The sequence below is a fragment of the Diceros bicornis genome, chromosome 37, assembly GCF_020826845.1.
Source record: "Diceros bicornis minor isolate mBicDic1 chromosome 37, mDicBic1.mat.cur, whole genome shotgun sequence".
Lineage (NCBI taxonomy): Eukaryota > Metazoa > Chordata > Mammalia > Perissodactyla > Rhinocerotidae > Diceros > Diceros bicornis.
Window position 1 is genome coordinate 19,652,249 of NC_080776.1, and position 16,506 is coordinate 19,668,754.

The 16,506-nt window shown below is 52.2% G+C and overlaps 1 protein-coding gene across 8 annotated transcripts in view; it reads left to right on the forward strand.

The window, feature by feature from the left end:
- The first annotated feature begins 13,579 nt into the window (after nucleotides 1–13,579).
- The window catches only part of ARMC9 (armadillo repeat containing 9), a 150,494-nt gene continuing 147,567 nt past the window's right edge, over nucleotides 13,580–16,506 (forward strand). For all 8 annotated transcript variants that reach the window (XM_058533192.1, XM_058533190.1, XM_058533191.1 and 5 more), the window contains exon 1: nucleotides 13,580–13,634. The gene's annotated coding sequence lies outside the window, so the exon portion shown is untranslated. The remainder of the gene's footprint in view (nucleotides 13,635–16,506) is intronic.

The following is a 16,506-nucleotide window of genomic DNA, read 5'->3' on the forward strand; positions in this document are numbered from 1 at the left end:
ACACATCCTACATGGCTCCAACCCTGCTGGCTTCCCTATCTCCAGGCTCTCCTACACTCACCGTGGCGGTTGCTGTTCACCATCAAAAAGGACTTCGGATTTGTCTAACTCTGGTAGCAGCCCATTTTATGAGATGCTTCTTGCTCTCTATCCCAGAGCACTGTGTTGGGCATACAGAGGAGCTGAGAGGCCAAGAGAGCCAGCGTGGGCAGCCACGATGCACCACTTACCCTGGGAAGTACCGCACTGTGGCCCCCAACCTGAGACTCTCTGTGGCTGGCAGTGACTCAGGGAGATCCATAACATCGCATTACGCGAGCAGACAGTGGCTGTGAGTGGAGGCCATCCTGTCAATCCCCGCCCTGGAATCTACAGGCCTCAGGCTGGCCCCACAGTGGCCCAAACGTAGGTGCCTCAGCCTGTTGTCTCTTCAGTGCCCTCAGGGGAACTGTGTCCAGTCAGCCCAGTAACACCTCAGCCAGCAGCAGGGGGAAGGCTCGAGGGCCACACTCCAGGGTCAGGCGAGGACAGAGGGGCCAGATTTCCCATCAGCTAGCAGAATGCGCGCGCTGGAGCCTGCATAGCAGAGGCCCAGGAAAAAAACAATTTCATTTTTCTTAAAATAATTTGATCAGCATATATTAGTAATTGAAATAGTTTTTATGGGAAAAATGAACAAGTTGTTAGACTTCCTTACGTTTATTTTGTGGCTTAGAAATGTTTTTCTTTTTAATGGGGGCAAGGAGGATGGTGGGTGGAGGCACCGTAATCTTTTTAGTGCTTGGAGTCTTCAAAGGTCTTAATCCAGCCTCAAACGGGGATATGCAATGTGTGTGTGCTCAGTTCCTCACGATTCTCAAGCAGCTGATTCAAGACAAAGTCATGCTCTGGCAGTGGAGCTGATACTAATAAGGAATACGGAAAAGCATCGCATCTGAAGGAAAGCCCCTCCCAATGAGGGGAAACCAGATTGTGGAAATTAAATCCGTAGATGACTGGATTGAGCTCATACTTCTATACCACGTTAGAGAAGACCTAAGAAGCTCGTGCTCTCATTTATTCACCCATTCTCTAATGAACTTCTCTAACATGTGCAGCCCAGCCACCATTTGCATTCCTTCTGGTGACTGGTGTCTGTACCTTCATTTCTCCTTGAGGAATGGGCCACCTCCTAGCTCAGCCCAGATACCAGTCAGCACGTTCCATCCACAAGCCACAGTGATTGGGTCAGGGAGGAACAAGCAACCCAAGTCAGGCCAATCCCAGCCAACAAGACCCAATTCTGGGACATCTGCTCCAGCTACTGGAAACTGATCTCTCTTCTGCTTTTTTTTTTTTTTAAAGATTTTATTTATTTATTTATTCTCCCCCCAAAGCCCCAGTAGATAGTTGTATGTCATAGCTGCACATCCTTCTAGTTGCTGTATGTGGGACGCGGCCTCAGCATGGCCGGAGAAGCAGTGCGTCGGTGCGGGCCCGGGATCCGAACCCGGGCCGCCAGCAGCAGAGCAGCACACTTAACCGCTAAGCCACGGGGCTGGCCCTCTCTTCTGCTTCTGATGTGGCCTGAATATGACACCATCCCAGAGGAAGCTGGGCCAAGAGGCAGATCCAAATGGAATCTCGGGAGCCCTCAATCCAGCTATGCCTCTACCTCCAGACTGTGACGTTCCATGAGCAACAAGTTCTCTGCGCTTAAGCAAAATGCAAGCCACTTAGAGTTGAATTTCTGGCATTTGAGACCAAAAGACTACTTCAAGAGGAGCCGTGCTCTTCCCACACCAGGGTATTAGCTCGTGGGGCTGGACTTGGTCAATTCATGTTCATATCCCCTCCACTCCCACGGCCTGCAGTAGTGGTTCTTGGGGTGCGGGGAGGGCGGGGGGGCACGACAGACCCTAGGAGGGAGGCATTTTGCACAATGGTGGGGGTATTGTTGGTTTTCACAGTGACTGGTGAACCCAACTGGCATTTTTGTGCCCACCACACTGGGCATTCTGCAGGGTATGGCTGGGGTAAGACTGGTCTTGGTCTAGTTCAGAACTTTACCAAGAGCCGTTCATCATCTTGAAAACTCGCATCAAGGATGGCCACCCCACCCGTTCTCCTGAGTCACACACCTGCGCTGGTTACATGTCAGTGACCTACCAAGGCCACACACATCAGACTTCTTTTTTTTTTTAAATTGTCCCAAATGTTTATGTCTTTAAGGCCAATTAAAGTGCTTTCACAGCACTATCCAATTACAGTAAAACCACAGAAGACTTTTTTTTCCTGAACTTTTTTTATTGATGTCATAATAGTTTATAGCGTTGTGAGATTCCAGTTGTACGTTTTTATTTGTCAATCCCCATATAAATGCGCCCCTTCACCCCTTGTGCTCACGCCCCAACTTCCTTCCCCCTGGTAACCACCAAACTGTTCTCTCTGTCCGTATGTTAGTTTATATTCCACATATGAGTGAAGTCATACAGTGTTTGTCTTTCTCTGCACATCAGCCTTCTTTCAATGTCTTCTGGTATAGTCTGCCCAAGTGCTGACATATGGAAATACATATTTTTTTTATAAATTGCTTCTTTTTAATTCTTCTTTCTATTACAGTTAGGGCATTATAATGATTATATTAAAATCATGTGGGTAAGTAGGTTTTATTATCTTGGAATTTCATTTTTGGATAAGAAAGAGGATATTGCAAAACCTGTTGTGAAAGGGGGCTCTGGGAAGGTGGAGACTCACCGCCCAGGACAGCCGGGCGGCTTCAGCGGAGAGCCCCTCAGAGGCCTCCCTGCCTGTCTTCCCGGCAGGCCTGGCCTCTGCTGCTCCCTTTGCAGCCTCTACCCTATAAGGACATGTGAGGGCTGAGCAGGAAATGAATGGGCTCCCTGGCTGGCGCCTGCAGCTCTTGCAGCCTCCCAGAAGGGAGTGGATGGGGGTCTGCGGAGGCGGGGGCCGAGCAGCCTCCCAGGAGAGGGCCCCCTCCCAGAGTGTGGGCTCCACTGTGCCCCCTGCTCCCAGGAGCCCCTAATGAGAGGATCTGGAGGGAGCAGACTTTCAAGTGCAAGTAAGGAACACTGCCTGTCCACCAGGCCTGTTACTTCCCTCCAGACAGGTGCACACACACTTCCACGGGACAGATGGTTCCAGAAAATGTGAGTCAGGACAGACCAGAGTCCTGAAGGCTCTTGGGGCCAGGATGGGGGCAGGGAGGGAAATCTGTCCCTTGTATTGGACCTGTGTTCTGGGTTTGGTGCCACTGGTAGAGCTGGCAAAAGGCCTGCCTGGGTGGTTGTGTGGCCACAGCTGGCCTGGCCAGAGACCTGGCCTTCCAAAGGCCTGGATAGCTTAGATCCAAAGGGCTTTGGGGTCCAGACCAAGGCCTGGACACTGCTGCCATAGTGCACCACCATCCAGCGGGACCCCTGGATGCAGTGGTGGGTCAGCCAGCACCCTCACCTTCCTGGATGGCCAGGGCCACTCCCCAGACCCCAGCCCTCCTTCAGCACTTCTAGGCTGGCTCCAGGGAGAAGGCTGAGAAGGAGCCGGCCCTGGTCCTCTTCGCACAGCTGTTCTTGGAACTAAAAATGATTATTTCCCCGCCTTTTGGTAGTTCCTCCAGGGAGGGACCTTCACGGGCAGGCTGAAGGGGAAATGGAGGCAGAGGACAGGGTAGTGATTCATCCCAGGTCATATCCTGTGCCTCCCTGCCGAGCCCGGCTGTGCATGGAAGCCCAGGTCCAAATCATGTCCAAGTGACCCTGGGTTCCAGCAGTCAGCTGGGCCACCCCCTCCCTCTGCCCCCTGCTCAGCCCCCCAGAAGATGCCACCCTGAACCTGGCCCTGTGGCCACCAGAGAAATAGGGATCTGTGGGTCTTCACTGGACCACCTCTGGGACCACCTGCCTCGATCTTGGGTCAAGGCAGGACAGATGCGACAGGCAGGGTCAGGCTGCCAGATCCATCCTTCCAGCTCAGGTGCGGGGCTGCCCCAGGACGATGGTCTAGCACCTGCTCCAGGTAGAGTGCAGTGGACAGACTATATGGGCCTGCCCACATCTAGGTGAGCTGGTCTGTGTGGCACATCCTGCTGCCCATTGGATCCCTGAGAGCCCGGGGTTAGGAGAGGGGCCTTGAATCGATGTCTCCCCCAGGGCCTGCATGGACACAGTCAGAGAACATTGTGGGGCCATGTGGGCTGGGGCGGGTGACAGAGACAGAGCTGAGACCCCAGAGCCCCACAGCCTCCAGGGCAGCCAGGTCCTTGAACAACAACAGCCTCCTGATGCTCCCAGCTCCCAGGACCCCACCCCAGGCACCACCCCTTGGACCCACCCACTGGATGTGTGGCTCCTTCGCCAGTTCTCCCGAACCAGAGTGCTCAGCACAGGCAGTGCTGCTCAGCTGACAGGTCATCCAGGCAGACGCCAACTGCACCCCTCCTCAGGCTCTGGCAACCAGGCGCTCGCCCTCGTTTTTTCACCCTGTGCCCATCTCTAAAGAGAACTCAGCTCCCCTTCAAGTGTCCCCACTCAAGAATCCCCCGACAGAGAAATGTGTAGATGGCATGAGAGGCTCTGAGGGGCTATATTAGTGTGAATTAGATTTGACCACAGGTCTCTGAGCGATCAAAGCGACAGCAGCTTAACTAAGCCAGACATGGTTTCCCTCTGTTCATCAAATCTGCAGGTAGTTAGTGCATGGCTGGCCCGGTGCACCTCAGTGTCAGGGACCCATGCTCCCTCTCTCTTGTTGTGCTGCGTACCTGGCTAATTAGTGTCCCCCCCAAAATTCACGTCCACCCAGAACCTCAGAATGGAACCTTATTTGGAAATAGGGTCCTTGCAGATGCAACTAGTTAAGATGAGGTCATACTGGAGCAGAGAGGCCTTAAACCCAATGGTGTCTTTATACGAAGAGGAGAGGACACACAGAGACACAGACACAGCGGGAAGGCCACAGGACGATGGAGGCAGAGACAGAGTGAGTGAGGCAGCTACAAGCCAAGGAATGCCAAGGATCACTGGCAACGCCCAGAAGCTAGGAGAGAGGCATGAAACAGATTCTACCTCAGAACCCCCAGAAGGAACCAACCCTGGCGACACCTTGATTTCAGACCTCCGTTCTCCTGAACTGTGAGAGAATATACTTCTGAGAGACAGAATACGTTTCTGTTGTTTTAAGCCACCCAGTTTGTGATAACTTGTTACCGTGGCCCCAGCAAACTATCAGGCTTGGGTTCCTTTCCCAAAGTCACCTTAGGGTCCCGTGTGGTACCTATTCTTCAAACAATATATCTGCATGCCAGCCGTCAGGAAGGATAAAGGAAGAAGAAAGCAAAGAAGCCACAACCCTCCCCAGATGGACACTTCCCAGATGCTGTACACATCATCTCTGCTCTCATCTCCTCGGCCAGAGGTGAATCACCTAGCAGTATGTGCCCAGCTAAAAATGGTTGGGTTTATTACTATGGAAAAAGAGGAGAAGGGAAATTGGGGCACAATATTGCACCTTCTGAAACAACTGACCTGCTCCCATTAGATGTTTATGGTCCCCAAGTCCCCTTTGATGGAGCCAGCACCGCCATCCTTTCCCCGAGCGCACTCCACCTTGCTGGCTCCCTTCCTCCCCAACTCCAGATCCCCTTCTATTACAGGGCACTTCAGGTCAGCCCCAGCTCCTACCTTGAAACACACTGCCCACACCCCCCACAGTGCTCAGAAGCAAAAGGCCCTGGGGGCTAGCACCAGCCTCCCGGGAAGGCAGAGCACTGAGACCTTGGGCTCTCATCAGCTCCTCGCCCTACCCTCACCCCAAAGGGCTTATCCAAGTATTTCTTCCAAATGAATCCAGTGCTTGGCCTATGAGAAAATCTAGAGAAATAAATTTCTTTCACCACCATACAAGTGGGACCCTGTCATCTTTCCAGCCCGGCCTTGGTTGGTTGGGCTTCACAACTCACAGACCAGCCAGGAAACCTTCAAACTCAGAGCATCTCCTCTGCCGCCCCCACCAGCCAGCAGGCCCAGAGAAAGGGTGCCGCTGTGTCCAAGTGGCTTATGCTTCCCCAGCCTGGGAGTTCAAAAGGGGTGGATCAAAGGGTCCCTTGACAGCAGGAGGCCTCCCTCCCATGGACTTCTGTCACTCTCCATGTGTTTTTTCATGTGGTCCCGTGGACTCCAGAGCCTCTGTTTGTCAATCTCAGAGATTTGTGGCTCCAAGATGGGACTCTGCTGCTGGGAGCGCCCCCTCCGAGCTGGGACTTGCTGTACCCTGGAGCTGGCGGAGCTGGAAGGCAGCTGCCAGGTGTTCACCTGGAAAGTGGGGAGCACAATTTTGATGTGTTAGTCCCCACTGCTGGGGCGCCGAGGGCCCAGAGGGCAGCTGTCCGAGCCTCAGGTTGTCGAGTATTTGATGAATCTGCACCTTCTGTTCGCACCCAGCATTCTGGGATCAGCTTCCTGGTTGGACCCAGACCTCTGCAGGCTGACCTCTACCTGCAGGCTGACCTCTACACTTGCAGACTGACCTCTGCCAGCTCTGCCCTGGGCCCTCAGCTGGGCCATATTTCCCTGAACCCAAGGGACGGACGGGATTCATCTCACATTTCCTAGACAGCTTCTCAGCCCCTAGTCAAAGCAGGGGCTGCAAAAACTCAGGGGAGAGGATGACCTAACTGTATTCACCAGAAACTTCTGAGCCTGGACAAAATGCTGCTACACTGACAACTACTCCAACATCTCTGCCTACTGCACACCCCCCCCCCCCCCGGGCCCTCCCCAGGGATCTTGACAGGCCCTCCTGGGACCTGGTCCAGGCCGGAGTCAGAGGAGAGCGAGGCCCCTCCCCTGACTTGCAGAGGGAGGGAGGAAGGAGTAGCAGAGCTGGAGTTGAGTCTGGTCTCTCCTCCTCTCCTCCTTGCTTGGGAGCACTGCCTCATGGACAAGCAGGAGGCCTGGGATGGAGCCGGCTCTACCCAAGGAGCCTGTGTGAGTCCAGACTCTTCCTTGCAAGTAATCAGCTTGAATCACACTGAGCAAAGAAGCCTTTACTCCACACATGCAGAGGGGTTTTAGAAAGCTGAGGGCAGGGTGCAGCTGCCTCAGGAAGGGCTGGAATCAGACACTAGGGCCCCAGACTCCAGGGAGAACCCTCCCACCGGCTTAGCTCTGTGCAGGCCCCCCACTGCTGCCGGGCTCCCGCGTCTCAGGCCCAACCACAGAGAGAGCTGACTTGCAGTCCCAGTCCCGCACAGAGCCCGGCACAGAGCCCCACGCAGAGCCCGGCGCAGAGCCCGGAGGAGAAGAGAGACAACAGGCATTGCTGGAGTCCTGCTTCCACTGAGTGAGGCCAGCTCCACCTCTGACTTCCCCCGGATATGAGCCAACAAAGTCCCTTTTGGCCTAAGCTGTTTGCAGGCAGGTTTCTGGAGATGGAGGAGTCCTGGTCTGACTTTGTAAGGAGTTGAGGGTGAGAGAGAAAGGGTAGCGGCCCCTACAAAAGGGAGAGGGCTTGCGGCGAGAGAAGGCGCAGGGCGGCCTGGGTTGCTGTGCCAGAGGCAACTCCATTGTCTTTGCCCCCCGACTTCCTTCCCAGGGTCAGGGGCTGGGGGCCGGTGATGGACGGAAAACAGTGATGCCCCGGGCGCCCGGGTGGGGACGGTCTCCGCTCCAGAGTGCGTGTGATTTCTGGGGACATCTCTGCGCGCGCTCTGACCGCCGAGCTGGCACAGCCAGAGTCCGGGTTCCTGGAAGTGACCCCCTGGGGAAGGCGGGGTGCGCCAGGGGCCAGGCAGGAGCCGAATTTCCGCCCGGGCCGGGGCTCAGGTCGGGTTGGGATGGCTGCTGCCTTAAGACTCCGCCCAAGCCCCTCGGCTGACCCCATCCCTCCCAGGCCAGAGGTCACTGCGGTGACCCCCGCCCCCAATAATCGGATCCCTGGGTGAAAACTCCTGCGGCGCGTTGCTCGTTCCTTCTTGGGGCGGCGCGGCTGCGGCGATGACCATCAGCGCCAAGGGGCCCCGGGCGCGGCCGTCGCTCCACCCGGTCCCCGCGGGGGCGACGGGCGGCGTCGGGGCGGCTTCCTCGGGCAGTGCGGCCGGCTGCTTCCGCGGGGATATTATCCCCAGCTGGTCGGCGGGCGGCGGGCGCAGGTCCGGCCTCGCAGAGCCCCGCTCCCCGCGCCAGCGCCCGGGGGGTGCTCGCTCCTGCGCCCGCTCTGTCCGGCGGATCCGGCCTTGGCGCTCGAGAGGCGCCCGGCGCTCTCCCCGAGACCCTTCGGTCCTGCGGGGCCCACACTTGGCGTGCCCATCCGAATCTCCTAGAGTTCTGGACCCCACCCCCAGAGCTTGTGATTCAGCAAGTCTGGGTAGGGCCTGAGAACGAGCATTGCTAACAAGTTCCCAGGTGCTGCTGCTGCGGCCACTCCGGGGACCCCACTTGGAGAGTCAGTGGCCAGTCCTTACCAAGTTTCTCCTCACCTCCCACAGTTTCACTTTTGGCTTCCTATGTCTGTTAGCAGTAAAAGGCTTCATCCCAGGGGCAGACAGGAGTGCTACATCTTACCCTTGACCTCCGGTTCAGCTGAATTCATGGGTCATTCAGTATTTGTCGGGAGAAGGGTAATAAGGGAGATTTAATGTTATTATGCGCACCTTCTATCATCACGAATTATTCTTTTTATTTTAAGATTAATCAACAATTTATTTAGTAGCACAGTGATCACTCTATCTTACACACACCTCTCTCTAGTCCATGTGTAGGTCTCACCGTGAAAGCAAGAGTCATAACGTAAAGTTGCTTTAGGACAGGTAGGACTGGTGGTTAGGCTAAGACAACAATGAGGCCAGCACATGCTTAGCGGCTCACAGGAATCCCTTCTGCAGCATTCCATCCAAAAGATAAGGACAGCCGCATCACTAAAGACGTTCTGTGTGAGCCATGTCTTGCTGGTCCTCAGGATGTGTCAACCTGCCAGGAAACCACCCAAATGCGGTCCCTTGAGCATCTACTCTTCCAGTTCAGACCAACACAGCACGCTCTGTGCTTACATCGCACACCCTGCAATGTGTGTTTTTAAACTTGCTCAGAAATTCGTGATACTCCACACTAAAATCTGGAGTCTGTATCTAGACACACTACTGATGAGAGCCCCACCAATCTTTTGCAGAAATTTACTTGCTTTGAAAAGATCTTGGATCCAGGTTTGCTCTTCGGGTAGTCCATTTTACCGCCTAGGTCTTTTTGCCAACCTCATCCAGGCCACAGAACTGTTGGGGCTGTGATGTGACTCATCCCTGGACAGGGCAAGGAAGGACAGCACTCAAGGCCACGGTGGATACTCTGGTCTCCCCCTTACTTTCAGGCCTCCTCTGCTTTCTTGATCACTAACAGCTCTTTTAGGGGATGTATATTGCCACTTGGGTGTGCTTGCCTTCCAAGAAATCAAGGCGCCCTTGGGAGACACCAAGACCCAGGTTCTCTCTCTCTACACTGACTCTAGGCCAAGAAGACAGATGGATCTGAAGCCCCCATACATCACGAGTTTTGGGCAGTGACCAAAACCCAACTTTCCTGGAAGGAAATATTTTTTGCCTAAGCAATGTCTTGCAGTAGTTTGTCTTTTGATTTGTGCCTGGTATTTCAGCATGTTCCTCTTCCAACTCTGCGATTAGATCCAGGCCCTGCACTTGCTCAGAGACATTGGTCTGAATTCCCCCTCTAGGGGCTCGGAGACCAGGCAAGCAGAGCTCAGTCTGGCTGGCTGCCAGGTTTCCCCGAGTGGGTCAGCCCTATAGGGCTTAATTTAGGTGGCTTCACCCTGTCAGCCAGGGGGCGCCATTTACCAGCTCCCTTCTTTGGAGGTTTGCACTATCTTCTTCTGCTTTGGGTTTCTGCTCTTTACTCTTCATTAGAGACAGCGTCCAGCCAGTTGCCTGCTAGGCTGCAAAGATGAATTCATTCAAGAGCACAGACAGGGGGCCGGCCCCGTGGCTTGGCAGTTGGGTGCGCGTGCTCCGCTGCTGGCGGCCCAGGTTCGGGTCCCGGGCGCGCACCAACGCACCGCTTCTCCGGCCATGCTGAGGCTGCGTCCCACATACAGCGGCTAGAGGGATGTGCAACTGCGACATACAACTATCTACTGGGGTTTTGGGGGAAAAAAATAAATAAAATCTTTAAAAAAAAAAAAAAAGAGCACAGAGAGGCATGGCCTCCCACCCCTAAGGTGCTCAAGGGCTGGGGCTCACAGAGGGCTGTTGGCTGCAGGAGACTCAAATTTGTCCCTCCCTGCATGCAGAGCTCAGTCAGTCCCTTCAATGTCCAGTGCAAGGCAAATGCTCCCCTGAAGTGTTCTGCATGTTCCAAGAATTGAATTTGGGGTCCAGTTATTCCCAGCAGCCATATCTTGATAATCTTAGAATCTGAGTGATGGGTTTATGCTGATTCATTAAATGATTCTACTTTTGCATATGTTTGACATTTTCATAATTAAACATTTTAGAGTGTCATCTTGGGCCTATTGGCAATATGTGTCCCACTTTGGGAAAACCAAAGTGACCAAACGAGAACACCCCATTTAGGGCCAATGGGATGCTTTGGCACGTCCTCAGAATCAGGAAGGTTAGGCAGCTGGTTCCGTGTACTGCTCTGAACTCATGGAACATTCAGAGCAGAGCCAACTTGGGTATTGCCCAGATGAAGCTTCAGACCTAATCAGTTTTGCCTTTGTGACAAAAGTATTCTTTGTACTCACACCAGGACATATCAAACAGGTTAAATATACTGAGTTTGATTTAGATATTTTTCCAATTTAATACCTGTATTAAGCATCACAGAAGTGTTCCAGGATTTGAAGGAAGTCTTAAAATAAATTATGACTAAGGAATTATAGCAGTTTAAATATTTATTAACTGTATCAAGCCATATCTACTTCTTCCAGTATCATCCACAGTCACAAAGATGTTATAATTCAGAAATCAACCCAGATCCTTGACAACCTGAGCTGCTGGTAAGAAGCTATCTCTGGATTTATTATAAGAAATAAACTTATATTGTCTAATTAATAATAAACCTCTTTGTTGAAGCCACTTTTAGTTGATAGGACATATATAGAAATTATGTCTGATACAGTCAGGCCTCTTTTGGTTGCAAATGATGATGGAAACTCAACTTGAACCAGTTTGAATAAAAGAGATGGTTGACTGGAAGGAGGCGAGGGAAGGGGTCTGGCTCACAGAATGGATGGAGGAGCTTCGAGAAGGAAGGCAGCACCAGGGGAACTCAGAGTCTGGGACTCGGGATTCGATGCCCCCAACATGTTTTCTTTGCATCTCTCTGGGTAACAGCTTCATTTTCTCATGCTTTTCCATGTAGTGAAGGACATGGCTGTGTTCTGCCCTGGGGTCTCATTTTACAATGACCCAACCACACTTCAACAGAAAAATCCCAAGGAAAGACTCTCATTGGCTCAGCTTGCATCACATGCCCATTCTGAACCAAGCACTGTGGCCAAAGGGATAATGGGTCCAGTCTGGGCCACATGCCCATCCCTGTGGTCAGGGAAGGGGGACGTGGGGTGTGTTACCAGAAGGGAGAGGGGTGCTTGGCAGACAAAAATAGCCACCACAATGAACCTAATCCTGGCAATCAGGCAAATGCACTTGGAAGAGAAGCAAAACAGCAGTGGCTTTTATGGTAGCTAAGAGCCCAGGGTTCAAAGACACAAGAACCTGGGTTCAGTGTGCCCCAGCTGTGTGATGTTTAAGGAGTTTCTTAACCTCTCTGTGTTATCCATCTTACCAAAGACAAAACCTGGACAAGTAAGGAGACTGATTTCATTCAGGCTATTGCAATAAGAAGAGCACCCAGGATCAGACATCAGAGTGTCTCTACACTTAGATAGACTTGTATAGGCAGGGGTAAACAGATTACAAGTAGGATGGTTTACAATTTACAGTTGGGATGGTTTTGCAGTCAGAGGAAGCTTTAGTCAATCAGCTGAATAGGAAATGTTTATCTCTGTGTCTAACTGGTTTCAGGGAGAGCACAAACAGTTCTTATCTCAGCTAATCAACCATAAGACAAAGAACAGGAAGTTGGCAGGTTTGTGTCTACCTTGTCAGCAAGTTCAGGCAAAACGGAAAGGTCTGGTAAACAAGAGAGTCATCCATGAGTCTTATGGAAGTCACGAGAAAGAGTGCACAGGAGTCTTATCTTAGTCATATGGGGAAGGGTCGTTCTTTATGGCAAGCCACTTCCCAGAAAGGGTGGGGGGATTTCTGAAAAGTCACTCTTTTCCAGAGCACAGGGCTCAGGTAAAGTACAACATTGTTAATCTGTAAAATCCTGAAAATATTATCCATCTCATAGATGTGGTGTGGAGATTAAATAAAATAATCTATCTAATTCTCTTAGTGCAAAGCTGGGCACACATAGGGTTGCCATATTTAGCAAATAAAAATACAGGATAATACAATGTCCTGTATGCACAATAAAATAAGGCAATATTTGGGATATACTTTTACCAAAAACTTATCTGAAAATAAAATTTAATTGAGCGTCCTGTATTTTGTCTGACAACCCCTGGCACACAGTGAGTTGACAATAAATGTTAACTTTTATTCTTATGAACGAGGGGATTTATTTTCAATACATATGACCTGGACAGGGTATCTACTTCTGCTAAACACAACCTTTCTTTGAAGACAATCTCAGATCTCAAAGGAGCACTGGCAGGGCTGGGGGCTGGGGAGATGGTGGCCACAGACCATCTCAGGGCTTCTTCAAAGGCAGGCTCACCATCCCTCGCCATGCTCTCTTCCCTGTCTCTGGCCCTGGTGGTCTCCACCTTCTTGGAAGCATGGAGATGGAAACACGGAGACCCCATCACAGAGCCTCAACGTCTGGAGGGGAGGGATTTTCTCCATCTCCAGCCACCTCCCCAGCCTCTAGCCCAGAATTGGGCAACTCGCAGGTGCTGGTTCAGTGCCCGCGAACTTCAGTTCAAAAGCACCACGTGCAAGGAGAGTGAGGATTTGCTCTGCTGTTTTATTTTTAAAAACCCGAATTTCACGTGGCAAAAAAAAGTTTCTCTAAAAGCCCTGGAAACTGCTGCAGTGGGATGGAAGCCTGGTGCCTGGAGCTTTAAGGGAGAACCTGGGCGACACTTTTGGTTCTAGGGTGGCCCTGGGTCGCTCCTGTAAAATGGGCGTAACGACGTCTTTTTCCACGACCATCACACTGTACCGTCGTCTTCTCGTTGCCGCTTTTGTTCTCCCTGTGACGTGACGAGCTCCTTGAGGTCACGGGTTGAGCCTGGTCTGGCTCATCCCCAGAGCCGGGCACAGCGCCAGGAACGACGTTTGTGAAAAGGAACGAATGAGAAGTCGTAGAGAGGACGACGGGAGATGCTGTAACCCGCAGCCACACTGGACCGCAAACCTTCCCTCCACTTCCGCCGCCAGGCAGCTTCGGCGCGACCTCCCAAGGCTCCCGCCTTTCCTCCCAGGATGCTCCGCGCCGGCGCGTCCCATGATTGGCTGCGCCGCCCCACGTGACGCCGGCGGCGCCGGTTGCCGGGGCGACGGCTGGAGAGGTGGCGGCCCGGCGGGGTAGGCGCGGGTGACCGTAGCGGAGGAGCAGGTAAGCGTGTCCCCGACGCGGCCGGGCCACCCCCGAGCCCGCCGTCCCCGGGCGGGGAGGAGCAGTGTGGGGCCCGAGGGCCGAGGCTGTGCTGAGCCCTCGCCGCAGAGGAAACGCCCGACGCGCCAGCGAGGCGGCGACTCCCGGAGCCCCCACTTCTCGCCTGCCGCCCGGGGCGCTTACTCTGGCGTGGGCCCGAGGCGGCCGCCTGGACATCCCGAGGACAGGCCCAGCTGCTTCCCCCAAGTAGTCCCTGATCTTTGCTGCAGTGGGCCAGTCTTGGAGGGGGCCCCAAGTCGTCCAGCTGGGTAGTGGCGGCGCGAGGGAGTGGCCTGGGGCTTTTAGATCCATCCCCACCGTTATCTCCATCAGCTAATCCTTCTCCCCAGACACCCAGGTTAAGTCCAGACTTCATCCAATTTAATCAAAATCAGGATGCTTGCTATGCAAATTCGTCGTCCGGACAAATCCCATAGTCTTCCCTTTATTCAACCAGCTTATAGGCCCTAAATCCCCATTAGATAGAAGATTAGAAGCTGCCACTGTAACCCTCAAGAGTGACTGAAGAAATTTTCTCTAGTTTCTGCATGAAATAGAACAGTAGTTCTCAAACTTGAGCGTGCATGAAAGTCATCCGGAGAACTTGTTTAAAACAGTTTTGGTCATCGTGCCTGCCATGGTGTTCGGTAAGATCAGAGTGGTGCTAGGAATTTTCATTTGCACAAGCATCCCAAGTGATTCTGATTCAGGTGGTTCAAGCTTGCGGGTAATACTGTGTAGCGATTAATATTGGTCTGGATTTAAATTCCCGCTTTGTCACTTACTAACTGAGTTATTGGGAGCACCCTAACCTCCCTGAGCCTCTGTTGGGTCATCTGTAAAAGGAGAATATAAATCATATTCATTTCTCAGGTTTGTTGTGAAAATTAGATGTGAAGCATTTTGCACATTGCCTGGCATACAATAAACCCTCGATAAATGAACCTATTATGATATAAAGGCATAGAGAAAATTCTGTAATTTCTAAGAATGTCAGAATAATAGTATACCCAGCAGTGGCTCACAGTCACTGACAGATGAGCACAACAGAATCTTATTCAAATGATGGTCACAAAGAACTTCTCTGAAGAAGTGATGTTTATTAAGCATAGGAGTTAGCCAGGTGAAGAAAGAGAGGGGAAAAGTGTTGTAGGCAGAAAGAACAATATGTGCAAAGGCCCTGAGGTAGGAAGAAGCTTGAGTTTTCATGAACAACAAAGGGCCTTCAAAAATGCTGTTCCCTCTGCTTGGGGTTCATTTATTCATCAAATGTCTTGGGTGCCTATCAGGCCTACCAGGCACTCTGCTGGGTTCTGGAGATACAAAAATTAAATACAGCTTCCTGCCTTTGCAAACAGGGTAGTAAGGATAACAGTAGAAGTAAATGTAGGGTACAGAGGTGCCCCAGAGGAGAGAGAATTGCCTTGATGGTGAAGGAAGGAGAGGGGTTCATGGAAGACTTCCTGAAGGAGGTCAGGTCTGGACTAAGTTAGTGTGTGAGTGAAGTTTGCGCCTGAGGTGGGAGGAATGCATCAAACAGAGGGCTTAGAGTCGTGAAAGAGCACGTTGTATGGGGAATGGCAGGCAGTTCACTATTGGTGAGGCCTAACTTGGGGAAGGGGTAGATGGGAGCGGGGACAGGGATGAGGGTGGTGGTTGGTCCCAAGAAAGGCTGGAGGGGTGGGTAGTCCTTAAACAGTAGCTGTCTTTCTCCTGCATGTTATCTGGCAGGCCTGGAGGTGGCAGGTGGGGTAGATGTCTTCCCTGCTCCTCGTTGCTGCTTCCAGATCAGCGTCCTCCTTCCTTTGAAGGATATGCCATGGGCTTTACCACTTACCTCCCTTCCTTGAGGCAGTCATCTCTCAGGGGGGCACAGCTGTTTCCCTTGAAGACTGTACGCCTGGCTCACTGTCTATCTCTCTGCCTCCTCCACTTCGTTTTTGCAGTTGTCAGCATCCTGGCCACCATTTCCTTATCCTCCTCACTTCTAGGCATCTTTCCCCTCTGTGGTCATGAACTTTTTACTACTGCATCACCTCCAAAAGCTTGGTTTCTAGCACTCATCCCGCTGTCTGTCCAGACCGTCTGTCTTTCAGGCTCACTTGAACGTGCCTCTGAAGCAGGTCTTTGGCCCCATTACTTTCTGACTGTCTCACAACCCCCTTATGCGCCTCTCCTCCCTCCGTACGTAACGTAGCTTAGCTTCATGCTCCATCACCGTTATACTTGTTTTCTCTTTCCCCTCAGCCTGCTTGACCTAACTCAGGTGCTGAAAGGGCTGGAGAAAACTGCAAAATCGTGCAGACTGGTTGCATTATGGATTCGAGACTCCCAATACGAGAAATCCTGCCGTGTTTCTGTAGTCGATTTGGTTCCCACCTTCCCTTCTCTTCAGACGGTCAACATGCTTCTTACTCTCAGCTGATGACCTTGTTTCTTATTTTACTTTTCGTCACTAAGTCTGTCCGTTTCTTTGGTCAGTACGCGTACCCTCTGCCTCCCTCTATGCCGGGGAATGTTCTGTCCCTGCCCCTGTCTAAGGCCTGGCCCTCCACTGGTCACTGGGTGCATCAAGGACATTGTTTCCTTAACCATCTCCTCTCTCTTCTGCCTCATCCAGTTTTCCTTCTCTAACTGGGTCTTTCCCATGAACTTACAAACATGCTGCTTACAATATCTTCCTTCTTACAAAAACCTTCCATCTCTTTCCAGCCGCCGTGAGTCTCCCCTCTCCTTTTTGTGACAGATCTCCCTGTCTCTCCTTTCTTAATTCCTTTTCTCTCTTTAACCCTTTCCAGTCAGGCGCATGTCCTCACTGCTCTTAGCAAGGTCA